The sequence below is a fragment of the Trichogramma pretiosum genome, unplaced genomic scaffold, assembly GCF_000599845.2.
Source record: "Trichogramma pretiosum strain Unisexual culture from Peru unplaced genomic scaffold, Tpre_2.0 scaffold37, whole genome shotgun sequence".
Taxonomy (NCBI): Eukaryota; Metazoa; Arthropoda; class Insecta; order Hymenoptera; family Trichogrammatidae; genus Trichogramma; species Trichogramma pretiosum.
Genome location: NW_019641622.1, coordinates 912,870 through 925,085, shown reverse-complemented (window position 1 = coordinate 925,085; position 12,216 = coordinate 912,870). Strand labels below are relative to the sequence as shown.

The following is a 12,216-nucleotide window of genomic DNA, read 5'->3' as shown; positions in this document are numbered from 1 at the left end:
GAAGCGATGAGCGAAGGCAGTTATTTTATGCAGCAAGTTAAGTGTAAATCTGCAGAAAGTGCATCGACGAGAGATAGTAGATTTTGTACAAGCGACCATTAGTACATAATAAATCTCAATTAATCAAAGAAGACATGCGATATCGAGTTTCAGTTTAATAGCCGATCGACGTTGCGTATTATATTAAAAGAGAGCGCCGCGCGCGTAGGGATTTAATCAAAATATTTGTGTATATGTGTGATCACTGCGGTGACACCGGCACTTTTCAATTGATTGGCTTTAGAGTTTCGACGAATTATATTTTGATCTTGTAATTTATTCAACGGCCCATTCGATTATTTACAATTCGATTACGGTAAAATCATAGAGATGTTCGGGTAAAATCTTTTCGAGGTTCCGTAATATATTATACCATTAATGTATACTAATATTTTAACTACACTTGCTTGATAGAAATAGTCAACAGGTAAAGATAGAGATTACAATAATACGAGCGTTAATCAATTTTTGTTTATCATCACGCTTTTACTTTGCCGCTTGTAGCTTTACAAGTGAAGGTATTCGCCATCAAGCGGTGGAGGCTTTAAGTAATATTAAAAGCTTAATTAAGATTTGTAATTTGCCAAATGTCATTTATAATGCGTAAATATTTATAAAATAATTGTAACATAAAAATTTCCAAAAATAAGTCAATCAATGGTAATGTAATAAAGGGTATTTTTTATCATCAGGCTATTATCAATGCTAAATGATTTTTACCAGTCAAACTTATATTGACACAGAATGCGGAGATTCAATGTTTAAAGTAAACGCAAAGGACTTGGCGTTTTGTTTTAATTCAGGCATCTTTACAAATTCACTGAATCAATATAATTCTAAATTAAGCAAAATTAATCACGAATAAATCGCATTTTTTTCTGATAAGTAATCGATAATAATCTTCCGAACTCGCCGTCGCAACGGATTGGGCGCCAAAAGTTACTCTTTATTCGACTTTTGCGCTGCGAAATGTTGATCATTATCTGTACACGTGTCCCATTAATGCACGTGCGAGTGATCTGCACTGCACCGAGAGGCGCTTTCTCGACATCCGGGCGTCATATTCCTGTACATAGAATTTTGTGTGGGTGTGTTTGTGTGAGTGTGTGTGTGTGTGTGTGTCTGCTGCACGTGCATAATTTAGTTACTAGCTCTACGCGCCAGTATATATGAGCTTTGCGCATCGTTAATGACCATTAAGGTTAGTTACGAGGTGATGCCGCGCGCGCGATCTAATGCATCGACATCGAGAGAGAGAGAGACAGAAAGAGCTGACAAATATCAATCATTCGTGCGTGACACACGCATGCCGATGATGTATCACTCGGAGTTTCCAGCTCGAGTCAGCTTGTTCGTCAATATCAATTATCATCGTTTATTACGCGTACTTTATAACGTCGAGTCTTTTTTTTTTTCATCGAATCATGCCACAAGTAATCGATCTCGATGTCTGCACTTTAAAACCTATATCCCCCCCTAGAAGTTATTCATCCTACTTGAATTATGGAGTATACCAAGCTTAATGAACGAGATTTGTGCAGGTGGCGCGCGGCTTTTGTTTTTTTTTTTAACTCCACCCGCCTCTAGCTTCGCCACCTTTGCAGAAAATCCGCAGGCTTCTCTCAGCCTACTTCAGCGACGGAACTTTATGCGCTACATACAGTGTAGCTGCGAAAGGCTTAAACTCAAGATTACCCAAGTTTCTTGCTGTATGCACACACACGCCCGGGCTTAATGACATTGCGCGTGAACAATTTCTCTCTCCTTCTCTCTGCGCACCTCGATGTTTGTTTTACAATTCGTGAGTTACGCGCCGAGGTATAAAACGAAAGTAGAGGTATATGCTATATAGTCACGGGCTCATCTGCGGCTAAATAATCAAGTCAATTGGCAACTTGCCCCGAAATGTTTAGTCGATGAGTTCATTTTTTTTTCTTCTTCAATTCGAGAACCGTTTTCAATACTTACTATATACGTTCGACAAATCAAACGTGAAGACTCTTGAAAATGATGAAAAAAAAAAAGATCTATGATTATTTGGAACACTGCGGAGTTTCGATATGTATAAGGGCGTGCGAGATCTTGTTAACTCTCCTTTCGTATGAATATTTCAACGACTCTCGTTATATTTATATGTCGCGCGCGCGCGGCTGTATGCAACTGTGTCAAATGGAATCGGAAATGATTCAATATTAAATTCAAAACTATTCTGCCTTTTTCATTTTTTTTTACTTTTTTTTTCCTTTTTCATGACAATGATTTATTCGCATTTTTATTATATTTCAAGGCAAAGTAGGTGCCAGCAAATAATAGAGCCTGCCCAAGCCACAATGTAGCTCTCTTGCGAGCTTCACGCGTGCATCCGACGTTTGATAATTCAGACGTGTGTGGCGTGCAGTGCGCGCGTGGGATAAGACACTATAACTACACACACACACACCCACACACAGTGGCCGTGACGGCCTTTAGAGGCGAGGGTATGGGTAGGGTGGATAATGCAGGAAATGGTCAGTATAACCGAGTATATATCCACGAAGCAGCCCGGGTTCATGCGATAGATAGATATATTGTGTGTGTGTGTATGTGTGTGTATTATAAGAGAGTGCGGTGGCTTGTGCTGTGCTTTTCCCCTGACGAATTATGGAAGGATTTCGCCTGCCACCGAGGAGGATACCTAAAAGAAGTAACTCTCGGCCTCGATATCCTTCTTTATTTTTTTCTCTTTGTACCTCGCTCTCTCTCTCTCTCTCTTTTCTCGACTGTGTCTACGTCACAATAAAATTACGCAAACAAAGTCAAGGGAGAAAGATTTTTTTCGTGAATTGGCGTGTAACGAAATAACGATGTTAAAATCGTTTTCAGTTTTTATATTTAAAATGTTTTTTTTTCACTTTTTAAAATGGGAGAGGGCTCGCTCATTTCAAGAGCGATCAACCTTTTTTCGTGGATTTTATGAATATTATTCCGATCGGTCGTGAAATAAATGGAAAATACAATTCAAAATAAATAATTGAAATATAATTTAAATTTTAACTATTTAACCATTCTTCCATTCGAGCGGCTTATTGATTATCTCGAGTATTCATGATTTTTTTCCGCTTTAATCTAAAAATCTCAATTCCCCAGCTAATTTTAGACTCACGCAAAAAAAAATATGTTTTCAACTTGTGCAAATACGGTTTTTTTGTATCACTTCAAAGTTAAAATCTCGCAACTTTGCCGCTACACGCGTTCTTGAGCCATAAAATATTGTGCACAACTTGTATGAATGTGCTCTTTCAACGTATCGTTACAGCGCGCGTATATCGTTAACATATCGTTTCAACTCGTTACAGCGTATCCTCGTTTTGCCGAGAAGCGATACGCTCACTCATTGTAAAATATATACTGTATTTGTAGTTTATGCTCTGTTAAAATGTACACCGTCAAAAACACGAACATACACACACAAAAGCTAAATTCTTCGGAATAAAGGGTAATGATCAAAGTAAAGCATATATACATTTACAATGTAGCCTCGCCTCTTGACCAGAATCAGGTCAATGGGTCGGGCAATCTTTCTTTATTCTATTTGTTATAACGCAGGATTTCCTCTTTCAGTGCCTTATTATGAGCTATGTATAATATCGAACCTGAATGTGCCATTAAAACACATAGCTTTTTTTATAAAATTCACGTCAAAAATGCATGACGAACTCTCCATGTTATATATGATTAAGTTTTTGATAATTTATTATTTATTTTTGTTCTCTCCAAAAGACTCTTTAATGATTGCACTGAATTATTTCAAAAAAGCTTTGGCATTATCGTGGTTTCATTATTTTTCTGTAACCATAACCTTTATATAAAATAAGCTGATTTATAAAGGCTTTTGAAACAACGTTTGATAGGTTGTAGATGTACTTTATCGTGCATTTACTAAAAGCAGAAAATATCAAACAAAAGTTGCATTACCGAATGTAATGCCGTTGTGCATCGGTTCAATTGGGTAGAGTATGTTAAGAACACATCGATGCTCATCAATAGCTCACTCCAAAATTAATCATATCGGATTACTGATGAATGCATAATCCAATTAAAATGATTTCGCTTCGTATCCTATAAAGTTCAGAGTTGAAAATCATCTTTAAATTTATCAAAAGATATATTCATAACAAGAAACAATAAACTTTGATGATTAAAAGTTTTTTCAAGCCCTTTTTTAAAAAATATAATATGAACAAAAAAAAAATTTTGAAAAATTGACGCACGAAGAGATATGACTTTTCTACGTTGTGACGAATTCATTTTAATACAAAAATGTTATCATTTAATTTAATTCAATTCGCTTGACTCCTCATAACATAAACTCAATCTAATTTGTTTTATCTCGGCTCTTTATCATTCTCAACTCAACCCTTTTAAAGGATACTTGAGAAACGTCTGTATCTCTCTATTTTTCTCGTTTAATTACACGTAGTAAATGAGCTGTTGTATATAATGTACAATATGAGCTCTCTTGAGTTGAAATGAGTTGAAAGCCATTTTATTACTTCCTACTCTAATGAATTATTCTTCGATAGCTTAGGAACATGCCTAACTTTCATCTTCCATTTTCAGCCCAATCAAAAATGTATCACTTATCATTTTTGTTGTTTTAGTCCTCATTAAATTCATCAGCTTTAAAATAAATTGTTTTCATTTGAAAAACTTTAAAAAATTAAAAATTTTTTTAAAGAAAAGTGTAATTTTTTATAAAACGATCTTCATCATCTTGTAAAATTGTAAAATTAAATGTCAATGAAAAACAACTCTCTCACGAAATTACACTACTATCTTAAGCATAGCAGATCGAAGCTTTTATCTTTCTGTAAAAGATATGAATCTTTGCTTCAGTCTTTAAATTAGTATTGAATGTAAAATGAAGATTCAGTGGAGTTATTGTTAACCTTAGAAAAAATGATGAAAAAGTAAAATAGTTTCTGAAGCGATGAATAGCAATGACGAAGAATATAAGAAAAAAGTTATCCAGTTTTAATTAAATAATTTGAATTTATGCAAATCCATTTTCAAGCTAAAATTTCATTTTGAACATATTACACATGAATCTCGAAGTTATTTTCCGGATTTACTCTAAAATTGCCAAAAAATCTATTTAATAAGTTTTTCATTCTTATTGCATTTTCACGTTTACTCTATTATCTCGAATTTGAATTCACAAAATATTCTGCTCGTCATTTAAACTTATCATTTTAGAACAAACTTTTTTAGACAGCAAAAAGGATAAGTGAGGTGCGAGAAAGAAAAAAAGCCGGACCTTTAGCAGCGTACACAAGACGTGTAGCTTTTGCTCTCCAAGGATATCTGGGATTCTCTCTGAGATGAATATGTGCTTTATCGATTTTGCCATGTTTGTGTATATATATGCACGTGTACACGTTGTACACACACGTGTGTTATATATACACGCGCAAATCTACGCAAGACATCAAAGCTACTCAGCCTGTCGAAAGAAATTTTTGTTCGTTTGAAAACGGGTTGTTTTTCAGAGAGCACTTTTTCTTCAAAGTAATCTTGAAGTATTGCATCGAATTTTATAAAAAAAAATTTCAGAGATATTTTTGTGTGATTTTTTCTTTTTTAACATATAATAACAGCACGCTCGGCAATTGAATCGAAATTTTTCCCGATTTTAAGCCTGCTTTGAGCCCTAAATAACTTTGAAAACTCGATTTCTCATTCTCCGTCTCGGAATGAAAAAATTGTTTCAATAAATGAACCATTCACAATGTAGTTAACAATGTAGTTAAATTGTATAACGAAAAACAAAGGATTAACGCAGGGGGTTGAATGTTCTCTCGAGTATTCAAAGTATTTCGTGGGATTTTGCGTGCTATATACTCCGAACAACCTTACGTACGTAGATCATTTTTGTTTTTTTTATTGTATTGTATACTTTCGGTCATATACCATACCACGTTGTTAAAAGACAGAGTAAATACAAAAAACCCAAAGTTCAAGTGCTCGAGAATACGTATACTCGGGTTTCTAAACTTGCACAGAGAAAAGCATATAAACGTGTACATCGATACGCCGCGGCCGGAGCTCGTACAAGCCCTTTATATACGCAGCGATAATAGAAATTAAAATTGGGAAGTGAATTTCTTTGACTCGGCGATATACAAGTGCAGCAGCGTTCGTTTGAAACGCGATTGCGCGCGCAGAAGTGAGGCAGAGCACACTGCCAATTTTCAATATATAAAGTGTATTTATGCAAGGCTCGCAAATGCCTTTGTCTTAATCAAAGGAAGTTTACCGAGTGATTAGTTATAGTCCTGAGCCGAACCCGCGATGATATATATACGTGCAGATGTATCGTCTCATATAAGCTATCGACCTAAATCGATATACGAGGAATGAAATATTGTCTGTGCAGTAGCACACTTTTAGGTTCGTTTTGCGATTGGTCTATATAGTACAATGTTCGATGTGTGCGCGGCACGTCGATGGAATGTTTCTGGCTAATCAGATTACATTATTGCGGATGCGCCTTTTGAGGTTTCCGCGCGCATTATTTATACATATAACAGTTATAGACTCGTTTCCGAATATTCGCGATTATCAAATATATTTCATCTGCGTATCGGGGGTAATTGTTGTTCGTTGCGATGCACTAGAATTATCGTCGGCTGAGCGCGATCGCAATAACGAGAAACGCATCGCTACTTTATTATTATTTTGCATTTTATTAAAAGTATTCGCACCAACCTGCTTAAAACTGCACGCCTGTCAGACTCGCAAGAAATGAGCGGAAGAAAAGGAGCGACATAAAGCCTTCGCTTTTTATTTCGGCTAAGTGGAAAAACTTTTATGTAAAGAAATGTAAAGTTAAACTTAATCAAGTCCAACTGCGGGAGAGACACGGCGCGGAGCGCAGCTCGCGAAAGAGAGAGAGAGAGCTGAAAACATGCAACTGTTTCAAACAACAATGACGAAAATGTCCCAACGGGCATAGTCTTGAATTAGTTCCCTTTTTCTCCCTTTCTCAGCAGTAGCAGTAGCAGCAGGCGCAGGAGTAGCAGCAGGAGGAGATCTCGCGTTGTTGTCGAGAAAAAAAGGAGAAAAGTTTTTCTCATCTTCCACGGTTGCTGCTGCTGCTGCGCACGGCTACATGTTCGCGCGCCCTATTGTATTATTATATCTGTATCGCGCTTTTCTACGGGGAAGGAGAACAACACAACGCGCAACAGTCCCGCGCCCGCGTCGCACAACTGAATTCACGCGGCACACAGAAGTAGATACAAACTAAAATGTTATGCTTCTAATGAAATTATACAAAAGAAAATGGCTCGAAACAGTAGTCCAAGTATTATAAGCCGTGTTTTATTGGAAAAAATTCTTTCTTTCTTTCTTTCTTCCTCTCCCTCTCTCTCTCTCTCTCGATCTCTCTCTCTTGCCCTCCCTGTTGCCGTGCAGCCAAGACGCGCACAGTGCAAGCCCAGTCTTGTATGACGATAATTAAAATTCAAATAGAACGAACGATTTAATTAAGTTTTCGTGCGTGTGATGTATATATTCTTCTTTCCTCCGAGCGAGCGAGCGAGGGGGAGATGCAGAACTGCGTCATTTTTATATCGCAAAGAAAAGTTTACGCTCGCGCGCGAATGTATATTCATACTTATTTATACGTGATATTAAGTTGACTTTAAAACACAGTCACAGATGATAAGCAAAGTAAAATCTCGTCATTAAAAGAACATTTTGGCTGTACAGAGAGCTAGCGAGAGAGAGAAAGAGAGAGCAGGAAAAATGAGTGAAAGAAGACAGGTAATGCGTGACACAGTATACAGCGTGCAGCAGCAGCAGCAGCAGGTTTTTTTCTACATAAAAGCAGATAGAAAGAAAGCAAACACGCTTGATGTTTGCAGAGTGGAAAAACGAGCGATCTCCCTCTCTCTCTACCCGTTCACTCCCCAAGGATTACCCAAGATAATACGCAGTTACAAACTTCTTTTTCCTTTGCGTAAATATAAGCGTAAGCGCGAGGTTTTTTACACTGTAATATATACCGTGTGATGACGAAAGCTCGAGCGAGAAATTTGTACGCTTCTGCGTGTGTATATCGCTTAAAACGGCATATTAAGGGAAACATTTTTTCTCTCTCACTCTCTGACGCTGATTATAAAGTATGAGCGATGCGTCGCCCGCGCTAATCTCTCGATCCCTTTATATACACGTGTACGTGTCCGAATTATACAATTTGCGCAGAGCTACTATTTTATTCTATGCGTCTGTTTTGTCGCGATCGATTTTCGTTCGTTTATAAACGCAAATGAGTTTAGCGAGAAACGTATTTAACGAGGACGACGGACGACGAGGGCGCATATTATAATGCAATTGTCGTGTCATGGCACTTGTCGTACATTACACGCAGCGAGCTCGAATGAAATATCGAACAAGTGCAATAGGTATATGCGAAATGCAAAAGGTTATGTAATTTTGATTTCTAGTCTCTGACTGCGATTTGACGAGATTACCTATTACAAAGTTTTACCATAATACGACGATGACGTTTGATTAATACGATTCGAGTCGAATAATTTAAACTAATTTCCCGACTACTAATTAAGAGGGAAATTTATTATTTTTGACAAAGATATAGTTCGTCCTCGCATGTAAAATACCGATAATTCAACGGATATTGGAAATTTTATTTGCTATTTTGTCGAGAATTATAGAAAATTCCAAAACCTTCGCGTATTTTCGAGAGAATGTTCAAGAAATATCAGTTTGCAAAAAAAAAGAAGAAAAAAAATTGCGAAATTATTCGAGAAGAAAATTAGAAATTTACGTTCACGGTGGAGTGCTTCATTAAAACTTTTAATAAGTATTATAAATAAATTTAAAGTTGATGTTATAAATTATCAAGATGTTATACAGGAACGAAAAATTACTCAAGAAACGTCTACGAGTGCAATATTTTTTCCTTAGATTGGTATTTTCATCCGCCAATAAAAAGGTTTTTTTTAAACGATGTAAATAATGATGGAGAAAATCGATATCGTAGTTGTTATTATATGTTAAAAATATTGATATTTTATTAGAAAATACATTCTTAATCGATCGGATTACATGATATAATAAAAAACAATATATCATGGTATTTCTTGAACATCTTTACATGCGACGATAAAGTTCATATAACATTTGCGTAAATAAAATGAACGAATCGTAAATTTGATATTTTCTTTTAGAGTAGTTGTATTTTCTTACATTGTCTCAAAGTAACTGGTGATATTTTTTTCACCTTTTAATACTTTATGATACCCACGTTAATCGGGTACTTTATGAAGTATTTTGTAACAATAATATTTTCGCAAAAGATAATATGATGTATTAAAATTATCAGCCGTCTTTGCGAATAAGACTTTTAAATTTGCATCACTCATTTTAATAATAAAATCATATCGTTATCAAAATATTATTTTATTGGTGATGTAATTAGTATTAATGATAAAATTAATATGAATTTAAAAAATTAAATTAGAAAAATTTCACATTCAATTCACTACGCAATTCATCAAAAACTTTAGCCTTTGTGATATTTTTCAGGAAAAAATGCATGGATATCTTTGTCAAAGCTCGGTACATTCACATCAGTACATCCACGCATGCACACATTCGTGACGACTCATTGGTAGAATGGGGAATAGATTTATTATGTTATAAGACCGAGTTTTGAATGTCTAGATCGTGGGCACATATGAGCGCACATTACGAGTGGAATATTGAACTGTTAAATGATCTGTGCGTTATTTGACCTTGGTACAAACAATAGAGTTATTGATTTGAACCTATCATACAACAGTAAGATAAGAAGTATATTTTGAAAAATGCACAATGTACCTAAAAAACCAAAACAACAATCAATATTTTCAAAATCAAGTTGCGTATAGTTCATTTAACGATACAGGAATACAATATCGTTAGATTTATGAAGAGCATGGTGAGTATAAATTTTTACTTATAAAACTTGCCAAAAGTAACAATTCATGTTTTGTCGTGCATTACAAATTCGTCAATTCATAAACTAGTTTGATCAAACTCAACTTCGAGCTCTTCAATTCGGTGCTTAGTTATAGAGAACGAGCTAACAATAGTTCAATATGAAGTTCGCTGTTTTGACACTTTTTTTCGCGGTGTTCTGTTATTGTCAGGCTCAAGATATTGTTTTCCGCGAAGAAATTCCTAATAAACCAGGATGGGCTGATTGGGGTGACGAAGAGGTAACTTACATAGCTACATTTAATTATATCCCAAATTTTAACTTATTTTATTTCTTTAGAGCTTCAAATCTAATAATATAACGTTAATTTGATTCCAGATAGTTATTGGGTATAGATTACCAGATGAAGTTGAAAATCCAGAACAGTGGGTCGTTCTTAGGCAAAAAACCCAAAATGGGTATAATTTATAGCAACATTCCATTTTCAGGCCAAATATATGGATATAAAATAGATTATAGAATGGGGCAATGATGATGGTGGTAATTCGGTAAGTTATAGCTACGTATCATTTTATACCAAATTAACACTTATTTTATTTTCTGAGAATTTTCATTCTAATTAGAGTATAAACATTTAATCATTAGGTGGGCTATGACTAAACAGAGGAAATAATACTGAATTTCATTAGACTGTGCCCAATTCACGATATAAATCGATCCATTTTTTAAAGTTTTACAACTATATGTTTTCAATCTTTGTATCATTAAATAATTTTCACTCAAGTTACTCAACGAAATAAAATTATTAATTAAAATGACAATTACATTTACATTATTTTAAAAAACAAATCCCTTGCGAAAATTGAAAAACTGGGTGAAAAAATACCATAATGAATTTTGTTCATAAGGTTTGCACGAAATTCTTTGAAAATCGTTGAGAAAATTAAATTATTCATGAAATTATGAAATTCGATTATGTAAAGCTTTTTAATGAAAAAAATTTAAGAACAGGTTCAACTTTTTACTCAAATTTACAAGTTTTGATTGAAAATCAACGTTTTGTAATTTTCAATTGTAAAACGAGAGTTATGAAAATTTAATTTATTGTGATTAAAGCCAGCATTTACCACTAGATGGCGAGTGCCTTTATCTGTGAATCTGCAAGTAGCAAAGTAAAAACAATTTTATAAGTAAAAACAAGGTTTGTAAAAATAATAGTAGTTAATATAAAATATTCTCAACAGCGCATCTATGAAAAACATTCTATGTTCGCTATTTCTTCTTTTATTCTTTTTTTTTTTCAAATAATTAAACCTATTTTTTTGAAAAACAGCTGTACAAGTTTTTGAAATTGAAACTGCACTGAAATAAAGCTTGCGCCCAATGTAAATTTTCACTTTTTATAGGAAATAACAGTTCAGACTAAAGTGTTAAAAAAGAGATTTTTAGTAGATTTTTAAAAAGCGAGAAAATTGGATAACGATTTCAATCGTTATTCGCAAAGCTCCAAAATGTCAAATATAATGTGCTATCTACCCAGCGCAAGTTCTAACAGGAAATTTGATAACGATTATGTGTTTTGATTCGGTTAATAGTGTGAGACATTTTATTCAACAATTCAAAACTCACTAATGCTAGATTAACGATTTGCAAAAAACATTTGCGCGGTCTTTTAATCCTTTTTACATTCAACTCTTTTTTGCTGCAGATTTTTGATCTGACGCCGCATACGGTCACAAACCAAACGCAGACGAGCATCGAACGTGCTACCGAAGACCTAGACCCGATTCGCAGCAGAAGCTGAAATTTTTTACGGTCTCGCGTTTGTGCTACATCACTGTGTGAGCGTATATACGCGCACGATGTCACCTGCCAAGTGCAAACGACCGACGATCAGATATTGTAAAATGCGAGAAAGAATAATTTTGTTGACGTAAAAATGATATTTTTTTCTAAATTTCAAAGCTACTGAAAATCAGAGAGAAATTTTTGAATTTTAATTTAAAGAATGTGTAAGTTTTCATTTTTCCTATCACCGACCCCAAAAAAAAACAGTTTGATTTAATTAAAGGTACCCCCACAGCCACGCAACTCACCTGACTCTAATATCCTCCAATTCATTTTCTTCTTCGTTATCGTTAGATTTTTTCATAGTCAATCGAGTAGTTCGATAATAAAAATCAAAACTTCAA

At 34.8% G+C, this 12,216-nt stretch overlaps 1 protein-coding gene across 1 annotated transcript in view; it reads right to left on the bottom strand.

Moving 5' to 3' along the window:
• LOC106649660 (inactive rhomboid protein 1) overlaps positions 1 to 12,216 on the bottom strand; it is a 108,636-nt gene that overhangs the window by 37,874 nt on the left and 58,546 nt on the right. The window lies entirely within an intron of this gene.